Genomic DNA, 13,969 nt, shown 5'->3' with positions numbered 1-13,969 from the left:
TGGGACCATTTCTCGGTCCGCCCAATTCTATCTTCGTCAATTAAGGTATCCTTCACAATGCCTAGCACATTTAAATGACTATCAGAAGGGAATTAATATTATTGACAAAACATAAGCAAACAGAAGAGACTAGACGCCAAAGCAACAGAAGAGTGTGTAAAAATGGAAACTGAAAAAATATTCTCAAGTATGCGGTAGGAACGTACGTTGTTTGTGGAAGCATCAATCTTCCCCACAAAAACTGTCCTACAGTAGAAACAGAATGGAAGTTGGAAGCCAATTAGTTTATTTTCAAATAGGTTTCCCCTTGCTCAGAATAACCACTCGATTTACGACAAGGTACTTCTCAGTGTTTATCAAATATAGCAGGTATCTGCTCGAAGGGAGAACATGGTCTGACTTCACAGGTAAGGCCCCATTAAGTTTTGCGCTGAAACAGATTAATGAGAAGACTTCACCATAGCGTCTCCGCTACCTGGAGCACATTTCTCTGCCCACGACTGATTTGCTTCACGTGTCTGATAGCTCTGACTAGGCTGTAAGAATTAGAAACGTTAATGAAATAGCTATCTCACAAGTACAAAAAGAAGAACTTCAAGAGTTCAAGTCATGTTGCTTCACTTCAGCTCAATTTAGGCAGTTTACTGTTCTTGGTGGATTAAAATTGTGGTGTGACGCCTCACCTCAAACCATTAGTCCACATGCACACGAATAGTTCATAATCACAGTTTTCAAACTTTATCGTAATCTGAAATATCCTGATCTGCTGCAACTGTAGTGAAGGCTTTCACGACCGGTTGTCTTAAATGCTAGAGGATCTTCTGTGTTATAAGGCCGAGATCCATGAAACCTTTTTGTTCCTAATGTTTCATCCAGAGCTGTATTGGAGGTCCTCATCAGTATTCCTGGTTCCATGGAGTCTTGACAGGAGAGGGACATAAACACCGTGGAAAGGGGGCGTTGTTGGTAGAAATAATCCTAGTCTAAGATCGAACTGTTGTCTTTCAAAAATAAAACTTATCTCTCGATTCTGTAGAGCTGCTGCCCAAGGTTTATTATTTTTTGTTAAAATTGTCCTAATGTTTACATATTTCTGTGAGTTCTGTAGCCATGCATAAATAATTCGTCGCTGTAAATAAAACTTTCTTTTTAGATAACTTCACGGTTTCTTGACTGATTGGTGCAGCTGATTTTCGTACTTTTACTAGTCGACAAAGATTTTGAGCTCCTTTACGCATGTATTCATCCTTCAGGTTCCATGTATATGTTACTACAAGTTCAAAGTATCCTATATACCCCGCATACCGACTCATGAGGGCGGTTAATCTTTACGTATCTGAATGTCTGACATATTTTCTTTGTCGGTATAAAACCCAGTCTAACATGTTTCCATAAATCTTATCCAACTGATCAGTAACGTTTTTAAGAAAAGAGTGAAACTGTGTTCTTGCATCCTTGTGTTTCATCCTTGCCTTTCTTCCTACAGTTGTTTAGTCGGAGAACTTTATTTACTTCTTTTCCTGGGCAGCCATTTTTGCTGGGAGGCTTGCTTCGGAAGAGGTAATTCTACATGTCTGTATTCTGGCGTGAAAATTGGATCTGTCGGCAAGGATATTGATGACACATCCTTTTTTGGTGAGGACGATGGTTAGAGTCCTTATGTATATACAATCTAAGACAATAAAACGACGATGTGATGTACGTGTACAGACAAGTTGAGAAAATATGATGAGTGAATCAGCAGAAAGATCTTCACAAACTGAGCCTCTGTCCAATTGCAAGCAGTTATTTGGCTTGGAATTGATTGAAAGAATTGTTGTATGTTCTCCTGACAGATATCGTGTCACATTCTGTCCAATTGGCGCATTATTTCGTCAAAATCCCGAGCTCGTTGGAGGACCATACCCATAATGCTCCACATGTTCTCAACTGGGGGAGATCCGGCGCCTTTGCTGGCCAGTGTAGTTTTTGGCATCACGAAGAGGAGCTGTAGAAACAGTCAATGTGTGCGGGCGGGTGTTATCTTGCTGAAATGTAAGCACAGGATGGCCTGCCATGATGGGCAACAAAATGGGGCGTAGAATATGGTCGACGTATTGCTGTGCTGTAAGGGCGCCGCGGATGACAACCGAAGGGGTCCTGCTATGAAAAGAAATGACACCCCAGACCTTCACTCCGGGTTGTCGGATTGTATGGGCGGGTGATATGTTGGCATTCTACCGCTGTTCGGGGCTGCTACAGACAAGTGTTCGCTGGTCGTCGGGGCTCAGTTCGCAGCTGGATTCATCACTGAAGATAATTCCACTCCAGTCAATAACATTCCAGGCCGTCGTTTGTGTAAAGGCTCCTTTTCTTTTTTTACGGAAAAATGAAAAGTGTAACGAATTGTCTTTTGGAGTTTGGCATGACACTTGGAAAAAACTGCTACCGAAACCCATCTTTTACTGACAGAAGTATATGGCGAAACTGTTTACCATGTACGCGAGTTTTTCAGTGGTTCAAGCGTTTTCAAAATGGCCGAGAAGACGTTGAAGATGACTCACGCCCGGGACGCCCTTCAACATCAAAAACGGATGAAAATATTGAAAAAGCACTTAATCTGATTCGATCTGACGGTCAGTTTAGTGCTTGATCGATTGCTGATACTGTAAGAATTGAGAAACGATGAGCAGGGTAAATTTTACGTAACCAGTTTAGCATGAGAAAATTGTGCGCGAAAATTTTCACGATCGATCAAATACAACCTCGTGGAAATGTTTAAACTGACAGTTTTAATTTCACTGAAAATAATACTGATTTCTTGGAAGGAGTGATAACATGTGACGAATCTTGATTTTTCACTTATGATCCAGAAAATAACCGCCAATCCTTGCTTTGGAAGCCCCCAACTTCACTGAGAGCTGAAAAAGGTCGATTGAGCAAATCAAGATTCAAAGAGACGATGATTTTTTTCTTCGATATTCATGGAAATGTGTATCTTCAGTTGGTTCCTGAAGGTCAAACTATTAATCAACATTAGTACCTTGCAGTTCTTGTTCAACTTTGTGAGAAAGAAAAAAGACCCGAATTGTGGAAGAACAAGTCATGGGTTCCGCATTAAGACAATGCACTGGCTAATATCTCATAGTCTGTTAGGAGGCCTCTATTGAAGGGCAACATCCCAGTATTAGACCACCCATATTATTCGTACGATCTAGCACCATGTGACATTTATCTATTCCCTAAGGTCAAATAAGCATTAAAAGGATCAAGAAATCAGTCCGCTGAAGCAGTGAAAGAAAAATTGGCACTTGTCATCATAGAGCTCAAAGAGGAACACTATTGCCGTCCCATAGCGAGAAACACGATTTTCAGCGCCAGCGTGAACGTTTTGAAACATTGTGAGGAGGTGGACATGCTTGGCGAAAGCCTTGAGATATTTTCTTTGTGTAGTGCCATCTAAAGTCCTAATAGATATGTAAACTTCCAGTACCTTTCATAAGAAATTTGTGGAATTCGTCATCTAGAACACTTCCATTAACTCCGCCATTCATCGTAAGATTTTTTTCTCCCTCTAAAAGCCTACTCTCGTCCCTGTTCCCTGGAAATATAAAAATAAATGGCAATTCATAATAAATATAGCCATTACAAATCGCCATATCTATTTAACGCATGGCGATACGTCAATAAGAGTTACAGAAAATGTAAAAGAAAGTTCCAAGCTTTTTACATATTTTGTAGCTGTTCTTTGACTCCTCTTGCTCACACGGACAACATACGAGGTGTGTGAGAAAAGTAATGAGACTGACAACACTACGAGCGATCTGGCAACGCTGTGTTGCTCTACTTGTGTAGACCGGTGTGTTCATCCCTCCCAGATGCTCAGTCCTACGTTCCGCTCTCTACGGCCATCACGTGATTTTTGAGAGCGTCATCGGTCAAGTTTTGTTTTTGTTGTGCGTTACGAAAACGGAACAGGGCAATTTAGACCAAAATTACGCCATCAAGTTCTGTGTTTAACTGAAGGAATCCGTGAGCGTGACTTTTAAAAGTTGATACAGGCCTATGGGGAACATTCCTCATCCAGAGCACAAGTTTTTCGCTGGAACAAATCATTCTTGGAAGGCCGAAAACGCGTTATGGCGAACATTGCTCAGAGAGACCTTCAACTTCAAAAAACACAAGAAAACGTAGAACGTGTGCGTGTTCTTGTGATATCAGACCGACGTTTAACAATAAGGGCGGTGGCTGATCTGTTACACACTGTCAAATTTTGACAGAAGTTTTGCACGTGCGAAAGATTTGTGCCAAAACGGTGCCCGAAAACTTCACAATTGAGCAAAAGGACAATCAAAGAAAGGCGTGCGTTGATCTTCTTTGGATGATTTCCAAAGATTACGAATTGTTCAGTCGTGCGATCACAGGCGATGAATCCTTGATTTTTCAGTACGACCCTGAGACAAAGCGGTAAAATTAGGAGTACCATACCGAGACATCTCTTCGGCCGACAAAAGCTCGATGTATCATGACAAGGTCCCATGCAAACCCGGCCGCTTCCATCACTGAACTGTCTACGTCAAAAGGCATTCCTGTTGTTCCACGGCACCCTATTAACCTGATCTGAGACCCTGTGACTTTTTCTTTTCCCTAAATTGAAAAATGTCTTAAAAGAAAACCATTTTGGACTCTGGGGAACATTCAATAGAATGTGACCGACTCGTTAAAGGCCCTACCAGGTGAATATTTTCAGCGCTGCTCCCAAGAATAGGAATAGCGACTCCGCCGGTGAAATAACTGCAGAAGGGAACTGCTTTGATGGGGACAAAGTCGTTTTTCCACAAAAGTAGAAACTTGGTAGATTTCTGAAATAATCCTCTGTGATACTGACAAGGGGGAGATTGAGTCAACAATTAAATCACTGAAGACTAGGGACTCTCGTGGATATGATGGAGGATCTAGCAGAATATTAAAGTACTTTACTGCACATATTAGCCCTGTACTTAGCCATATTTGCAATTTTTCCTTTAAGAATGGTCAGTTTCCTGAACGATTAAAGTACTCAGTAGTAAAACCGCTTTATAAAAAGGGAGAAAAGGATAATGTGGACAATTTTAGATCTATTTCTATGCCATCAGTTGTTGCTAAATTTATTGAAAAGGCTGTGCATGTAAGGATAATTAAACATTTTATTTCACATAATTTACTATCAAACGTACTGTTCAGTTCTAGAATGGTTTAACAACTGAAAATTCTATATTCTCTTTTCTATGTGAGGTACTGGGTGGTTTAAACAAAAGGTTTCGAGCACTAGGAATCTTTTTTTTATTCAACTAAGGCGTTAGATTGTGTTGATCACAAAATATTGGACAATTATGGAATATGGGGAGAAGCTCACAATTTGTTGACCTCTTCCTTTAACAACTGATAGCAAAAGATCGTTATCTACAGTGTTGAGAATGACTATGATGTGGGGTCTGGTTGGGGCATGGTCAAATTGGGGCTGCCTCAGGGATCAGTGCTGGGGCCACTCCTGTTCCTTATTTGTATAAATGATATGCTCTCTTGTATCACAAGTGATTCTCAAATAATTCTGTTTGCCAGTGACACTAGCTTGGTAGTAAAGGATGTTGTGTTCAAGACTGGCACTGTTCCAAATGGCGTACTTCATGACGTAAGTTCATGGCTTGTAGAAAATAAACTAATGCTAAATCGCATTAAAACTCAGTTTTTATGGTTTCTAACACAATTCAACAAAACTCTACGTTTTAAATTCACAAAATGGGCATATGATTGGTGAAACTGAAGTTCAAATTTCTAGGTGTTCAGATGGATAGTAAACTGTCGTGGAAAGTCCACGTTCAGGATCTTGATCAAAGACTTAAAGCTGCCATTTTTACTATTCGAACGGTATCTGAAGCAAGTTATCGTTTGACACGATAATTAGTCTACTTTACTTATTTTCTTTCGCTTATGGCCGGCCGGAGTGGCCGAGCGGTTCTAGGCGCTACAGTCTGGAACCGCGCGACCGCTACGGTCGCAGGTTCGAATCTTGCCTCGGGCATGGATGTGTGTGATGTCCTTGGGTTAGTTAGGTTTAAGTAGTTCTATGTTCTAGGGGATTGATGACCTCAGAAGTTAAGTCCCACAGTTCTCAGAGCCATTTGAACCATTTTTTCGCTTATGACGTATGGTATTATATTTTGGGGTAACTCTTCCCTTTCTCAAAGGACATATTTGGCTCAGAAACGGGCGGTTTGGGCAATAAGTAAGGTAAGTTTGCGAACTTCTTGTCGACCCCTGTTCACTATCTGGATATTCTGACATTGGCCTCTCAATACACATATATATATTCTATACTGACGTTTCTTCATAACTGTTTCAGCTTATTTCCAAGAATTAGCAGCTTTCACTCAACACTAGGCAGATATCCAATCTGCATTTGGATCGCACATTTTTGTGCAGAAAAGTGTGCAGTACACTGCTGCATCCATTTTCAATAAGCTACGACAAGAATTCAAAACTCTTAGCAGTAATCCGCGTGCTTTCAAATCGAAACTAAAGAGTTTCCTCATGGGTCACTCCTAATATGTCGAGGAGTTCTTTAAAAAATTGAGCTGATCCTGTGCTATACTGTTTATTGCTTTTACATACGCTTATGGATTGCCTTTTTTTGGGTTCATAAGCATTTTACTTTCATCTGTTATTACTTTTACGTTGTAATTTTATGACCTTGGAAATCTGCTCCTCAATTTGGGCTTACGGAACTACAAGCGTAAAATAAAAATAAATAAAAAAATCAGTGTCATTACTTTTCTCACACACCTCTTATAAACCGTAATCCAATTCACGTCATACATACTACAGCACATATCAAAATACCGACGTCAGTGCATTAGAAATGCGGCAAACGGGACACACTTACAAACTCTTCCTATAAACCTGTCTAAAGAAATTCATACGTGTCAGATGCAGAGATGTAGGTGACCGAGAGCGGAAGATAGCGACGTCATGTCTACTAGATTGATACAGTGGTTTGGAAGATATATGGGAACGTAGGCTTTTTCGTCGCATTACATTTATAAAACCTTTTCAAATTATCGTCCGAGTCGTGAAGAAGTATTGTCTCAACGTTTCGACGAGTATCCTACGCGTCATCTTCAGGCAAAATGTCGTGTCGGTTCATTTACAGTTCGTTTTCCCTTATAGCCCCACTATCACAGGCTCGCCTGCCGCAGTCCTAACGGGTGAGCCAGTCGCATGGCTCAAACACAGATGTCGCGATCGCTGGTGATCATTATGGGAGGGGTTATCAAGCGTCTCCATCCAAGACGGCTACCAGCTTCTCTTATAGCCTGCTAAAGAAGTAGACTGGAGATCTTCCTGATCTGATGTATCTATCCGTTTGCTACTTTTCCCCTTGGTCTCTTGCCCTCGATCGTTGCTCCCATGACGCTTTTCTACACATTTTCTTCATCTCTTCTCACAATATTGCTAGAGAATTGGAGAATATTTTGGTGTATACGAGAAGAAAGGCACCTGGAGATCTCATGTTGCTCAATCATGGACGCATTTGTTCTTTTTGAGATCAATTTTAAGTGCATCAGCCCGTGTCAGGGCCAGAATTCAAATGAATCAGTAAACTGCTCGGATCTGGCCTTTTGGATCCACCTTTCAGAACCATGAAAGAAGAGACAAACGCGAGTGTTTTTGATAATCCGGTCATTTGTGGTATTTGTTCTCCCGGTCCTGCAAGATCTTGGTGATCTTCTTCGTATCCACTCTAACAGTGTGATCTCTCACGCTCATAGCTCCCTGCGTCGCAGATAGTTGGCCCAAGATTGATGAAAGAACGCGCGTCTTCCACTTCCTTTAATCGACCTTTGAGTTGGACCTGTGCCCCTCAATCAGTTGTTATGGGTTTGAACTTGCTGAGACTACTGTGTCATCCCTACGATAATGTCGTTCAGGTTTGTTAGTAGCTCAGAAATATCATCTTCGCTGGTGGCTGAAAGAACTGCGCCACCAGAAAATCTCCGGTTGTTAAATGTTCTACCACCACTTGAGATGCCTTTAGTCTAACCATCAACTTCTTACAGCATATTCTGTTTAAATGTTGTACAGTCGATTTATTAAAACTCAAGCAATGAACTCTGAAGCACTAAACCGGCTCCTGAGGAAAGATGTACCATGGCAATGGTCTAATGATTGTGAAAAGGCTTTTTGTGAAATTAAGGATCAACTGATAAATGCTCCGTTATTATACCACCCTGATATGAATGTCGGATTCTGTTTAGCCACTGATTCATCAGATGTGGGATTAGGATCTTGTTTATTTCAAATTAGGTACATCGATGGTGTAAAAACCTTTTGTCCAATTGCATTTGCTAGCAGAGTTTTATCCACCTGTGAAAGAGCATATACCACTACGGAATTGGAAGCTTTAGCAGTTATTTGGTCTTTGAAAAGGTTTACTTATTATGTATATGGCTCAAGGATAGCCGTTTATTGTGACCACCAATCACTTGCCTTTTTACAAACTTGTAAGTTGCTGCATCCTCGCTTGTCAAGGTGGACGCTGGCGCTGCAAGAATATCAGTTTCAAATTATTCATGTAGCCGGAAAAGAAAATATTATAGCTGGCGCGTTGTCAAGATCTCCAGAAGGAATAACACCTGAACTGGATGTAAATAATAAGGCAGAATTTCCAGTGCTTCTTCTTCAAGAAAATAATTACAAGTTATATTATATTCATTTATGTAAGACAATGGCTCAGCTTCAGAAGAAGGTTCGACAATGGAATGTTATAATACGACAATTCAATCAACAAAATCCTATGGTCAATTTGGAATACTACCGACTTGTGAATAATATTTTATTTTTTAAATCTGGGAAGGCTGAGAATCCAAAGTGGTGTGTCTGCATATCCGAAGAATATGAAGAACGATTAATTTGGTTTACACATTTGACCTGGGGTCATGTTGGTGTTGTAAAGTGTGCTAATAAGATTAGATATTATTGTTACTTCCCAAATATAAGGCGAAAAGTGCACAAAGTCATACAGAAATGTATTCTCTGTCGAAAGGCTAAGCCGGACAACAAAGGAAATAAAATTGCGCTTCACTCAATAATACCTGAAGCTCCAAGATCACTTATATCATGTGATATTTGTGGACCACTTCCTAGAGCCAGAGGTGGTGTTAAGTACATTATTGGATTCTGTGATGTGTTTACAAAATATGTTAAACTATATCCTATAAAATCAGCAACTGCAAGAGCTGCCGCAGTAAAGTTTGTAAATGACTACATTCTTCATGCAGGGATTCCAAAATCTATAATCTCCGACAATGCGAAGATATTTACTGGATATTCATGGAGAAAATTAGTATCACAACTAGGAATAAAACAGATATTTACATCTTGCTATCATCCACAAGGGAATTTAATTGAACGGGTTTTTCGAGAACTAAACAGATTCATGAGAGCGTACTGTCATGATAAACAAACTACCTGGATAAACTATTTGACCGAGTTTGAGGAGATTTAATAATTTACCTCATAGTTCTACAAACTTTACCCCGAATGAACTGATGTTCAGAGATAACGAAAGAAACTTTTGGGTAGATAACTTGCCTAAACTCGAGGACACCAAAATGTCATGGGAAGAAAAATTTCGCAATGCTCTCATTAATATTACGGAGAAAGCAAGACAGCGAAAGGAAATCCATGACAGAAACATCAAACGGATTCAGACTTTCAATATCGGACAGAAAATTCTTTTAAGAAGACACATCAAGTCATCAAGGTTGAAGAAGACCATCAGAAAATGGAATCTAATTTATACAGGTCCATATATAATAGTTGATATACCGAATCTTGGTGCGTATTTATTAGCATATCCGGATTCTGGAAGAATAAAAGGATTATTTCCCCATGTAGACCTAAAGAGGTACTTATAAGGAAAGTGTTTCAAATTAAATGAAAAGTCTGTATAAAGTACTTGAGTGTAAAAAAAAAAAAAAATAAAAATAAAAATAAAAATAATAATAATAATTGAAGTGCGAAGGACAGTATGCCTCAGCTACTGTGATAGGTTAAATGACAGCATGCCAAGCATCTGTGATAGTTTAATGAACAGTAAGCGATTGCTTCCGTGATAGTATAGGAATATTTAGAAAAGTAAGTGGAACTGTAGCTATTGCTGCTGTGAAGACTTACGGATTATCTGTCTACACGATGATCACCAAAGAAGCTTATGCGTGTAAAATAATATACATTCAGGGAGTGTTAATCTCCAGTGAGAATAAGTTTACTGAAACTATATGATCGAATACGGCGCTTTCGTGTGAAGTTAGTGTTTGTAAACTGACAGTTCACAGGAGAGCAAATGAACCGCGTTAGGAAATTAGAATCGATTGCTACTGTCCACAGATATAAAGACTCGCTGGTTTTTTTTTTTTTTTTTTTTTTTTTTTTTTTTTTTTTTTGGCGCGAGCTAAATTCTATTCAAGAGAATTTAATTAACCATCTTAGTGTGTGTTTATAAAATTAGAGTTAATAAGAAAGTTCTTCATTGAATTTATAATAATGTGTCATTTTCCAGTTGGATTTGTTTATTGTTATATTGCATTCATATATGTTCATGAGAAAATGCGGCATTTGGAGTATAAAAGAGAAAAATTAATTTCAGCTGGAGAGGTCATGCAGCAAGACTTAATTAAACGTTCTCTTTCAGCAAAATTTCATTTTAATCATGTATGAGTAAGATATAATTTTTTTTTTTGAAATTATCTCAAATAATAAAGTTTTTAACATTCTGACATGCTATCCACATTCGTACTTGAAACCAAATTAGGAAAGACGCAGATCTACTTCCACCTGGAAAAGCCAACGAAAAATAAATAAATAAATAAATAAAACCAGGATTAGAACCTTTTGGCTTACTCAAGAAGATGGATGAAATTATCCATGTTTTCAAAATTGTTTTCCGATCTGGAGTTGTGATATTGTGCAACTACAGTATCCACATTCGTACTTGAAACCAAATTAGGAAAGATGCAGATCTACTTCCACCTGGAAAAGCCAACGAAAAATAAATAAATAAATAAATAAAACCACGATTAGAACCTTTTGGCTTACTCAAGAAGATGGATGAAATTATCCATGTTTTCAAAATTGTTTTCCGATCTGGAGTTGTGATATTGTGCAACTACAGTATCGATTAAGACACCTAAGTGTGGAAAGTATAAGACGAATGGATTTTTCCCATTCCTCAGATGGAAGATTGGATGGATCAGGTCCACATTTGAGTTCAAAATGAATCTGGAGAAGTTCAACTAACCATTCTCTTCCAGGAATCTTTAATAGTTGACCATTCCTTAGACGAATTTCGATTGTTTCATGCCACAATCCTGAGTACCTGTTGCTGAGGTTCCTTCTGGTCTCTCAAATCCGTTACGTCTCCTGTCCGGTACGCCAATGCGACGCCTGTCCTCCGTGCCGTGTCCCATGTTCCTGTTCGATCAGTTTCACCGCAGTTCAGCAAGACATCGATGAAGAAAATTTTTCAGTAGATTGTAAAAAAAATTTGCATGTGTAAAGTTTTTTTTGGCTATGAGGGAGATTTTATCTTCCCTATGAATTCTAGATAACTCTCAAATTTCTAAATTATTCTGTCTTTCCTATCATCTGTGATACCTAGTTGGGGTCTAAGCCTCCAGGTTTTCCGGGGTTTCCCTGTGAAGGCCAGTTCCTGAATAGGTAGACCTGATTAACAAGTATATAAGTCCATCTTCCCTGGTTGTGTAAGTGGGATGCGGGTATGCCCCAGTACACGTGAAAGCAACAACTAGGTATCTAGGTAACGAAGATACCAAATCTCTTTCAATTCTTGTAATCAAAAAATTCTTACTAACTTCTTAAAATTTATAGGAACGTATGTTCCACAAATTCTAACGAGTTAGCTAAGCCAATAGTTAGCTCACAAAGTGGATACATATCAACTTTGCTCGCTGCGAGGGGCGATGTAATGTCTCTTGCAGCGGTCTCTCCGCGATATTTTCAGAAATTTTATAAATTATATAACTCAGTACATATCTCGAAATATCTCTTCTCATCTTACCGATTATCAATGCAAAGTAGTTTCAAGCCCAATTATTCGTTGGAGCGTCCATTTACTCCATGGAATAGCTTCTCTGCTATCTATGTTTTCTCTTGGGAAAAGAATGAAGGTCTTCTTGCCGATTAGTCGTGAAAGAAGGATGTATATGTATGTATTGTTGAGCTAGTCGCCATCTTGATGAGATTCTGTATGAGAAGGAATTTAATACATGAACTAAACTAAAGTAAGTGTGTTCGCGTATTATTTAACTGATTATTATTGACAGTGTCTGCTTACTACGCTGTGTTGCACGGGATCAGTGGGGAACGTCTGATTTACACTGGACGAACCTGCCGTTTTGTATGCTCAAGATATCCAGTTACTTCAAGTAAATAGGCTAACGGTCTTACCAGCAGATCTCCGGTCTTCCCCATGTGATCACCGAAAGTTAATAATTATTACAAATGTTTTCAGGAGATCGACTGACAATTTTCGTCGCACCGAGACTTCAAAATGGCTTCACTGCCTTATGGACTTTAAGTTAAGCTCAATTTAATCAGGATAGAACAGTATTGAACTGTGTGAATGTGATAAGCCTGCTTTGTGAATGAAAATTCCCTTAACATAAGGACGTTTTTACTATCCTGATCAGTGAAGCTAAATCAGGCCGGTGTGAGAGAGGTTTATAAATTGTAGATCCCACACAAAGTATATTAAAGGGGGATAGGACAGAATCCTGTCTGAACACCATTTGATGAACTGAAGAAATCACACGTGCCAGCATTTGTCTTCACAGCTGCTAGGTGATTCAGCTTCTGAGCAGTGCTGTCAACAGTGGTAGGACACCGAACTCTGCGAGCACCTGCCATAATTTGTCCCAGTGAAAGGCTTCCCTACAGTCAAGAAATCAGAGAAAAACCGGAACAAAGAGTTCTTGCAATTTGTGAGTTATGCATCATATATTGAGGGTCTGTTTGCGAAATCCTTTTCCTGCAATAAAACCTGCTTGTTCTTTGGATATCTGAGGCTGAGTGTTCGGCTTCAAACGCTGGTTCGACACTAATGAGGAAGCGCTCTGCCGAAAGGAAACTTTGTAACTGGAAACTAACCTACGCTATCTGTCGACACTGGACGTCGTGTGAAAGATGCGATGAGCAATATTTGTTTGGACTGTCTCTAACTACATGTTGCTAAAACAAAATCGAATTCCAGAGGAAATGTGCCTGGCGGTTCTTAGGAGAGACACCATATAGTGTCAGTGTACTAGGACTCATCATAATTCTCTGTCAGTGTACTTCACGGGTATAGCCTACAGTGGGTGCTTCTGCGTGTTAGTATATCGTTTGATTCATTCCATATCCTCCAAGGCTTTGTTTCGTGGCGAGATGTAGGGAAACTCATTGATGATAGTGTTGCAGTCTGCATGCCCGAATAATGGAAAACAAGGAACTGTGTTTTGCTCGACCACGGAATCCTCAAAATATATTTATTAACTTTGCCATTCGATACAGTGAGCAGGTGTCTTTGGTACCACTTGTTCTGATAGGGGGGCAGTCGTTTGCAGTTGTGATCTTGATATCTTGATTACGTTCCATACATGTTATATCGCTGAAGTCTCCGTCGGAAGCTTTTCGCAGTTCCACAGGAAAAAATATGTAGTTTTTATTAAAAATAAAACACAAATAATGTTATAATTAAGTAGCAGTAAACGTTAAAAGTTAGTTGCGTACGCTAGTAAATACGCCAAACTGCTTCGATAACTTAGCGGAAAGTACACCTCCATCGAGTTACTTGTTATTGGTGGTCTGTCTTACGTTCCGCACCCTGTACAGTACGCGCAGCATTTATCTGTGGTGAGACCATCTGAACGTCATCTGGCAGTTCAGACGGTTC

General features: G+C 39.5%; 1 protein-coding gene across 1 annotated transcript in view; it reads left to right on the top strand.

Moving 5' to 3' along the window:
• The window catches only part of LOC124709058, a 187,673-nt gene that overhangs the window by 78,533 nt on the left and 95,171 nt on the right, over positions 1-13,969 (top strand). The window lies entirely within an intron of this gene.

This window comes from Schistocerca piceifrons, chromosome 7 (assembly GCF_021461385.2).
Source record: "Schistocerca piceifrons isolate TAMUIC-IGC-003096 chromosome 7, iqSchPice1.1, whole genome shotgun sequence".
Classification (NCBI taxonomy): domain Eukaryota; kingdom Metazoa; phylum Arthropoda; class Insecta; order Orthoptera; family Acrididae; genus Schistocerca; species Schistocerca piceifrons.
This window is presented reverse-complemented; position numbering and strand designations above follow the sequence as displayed.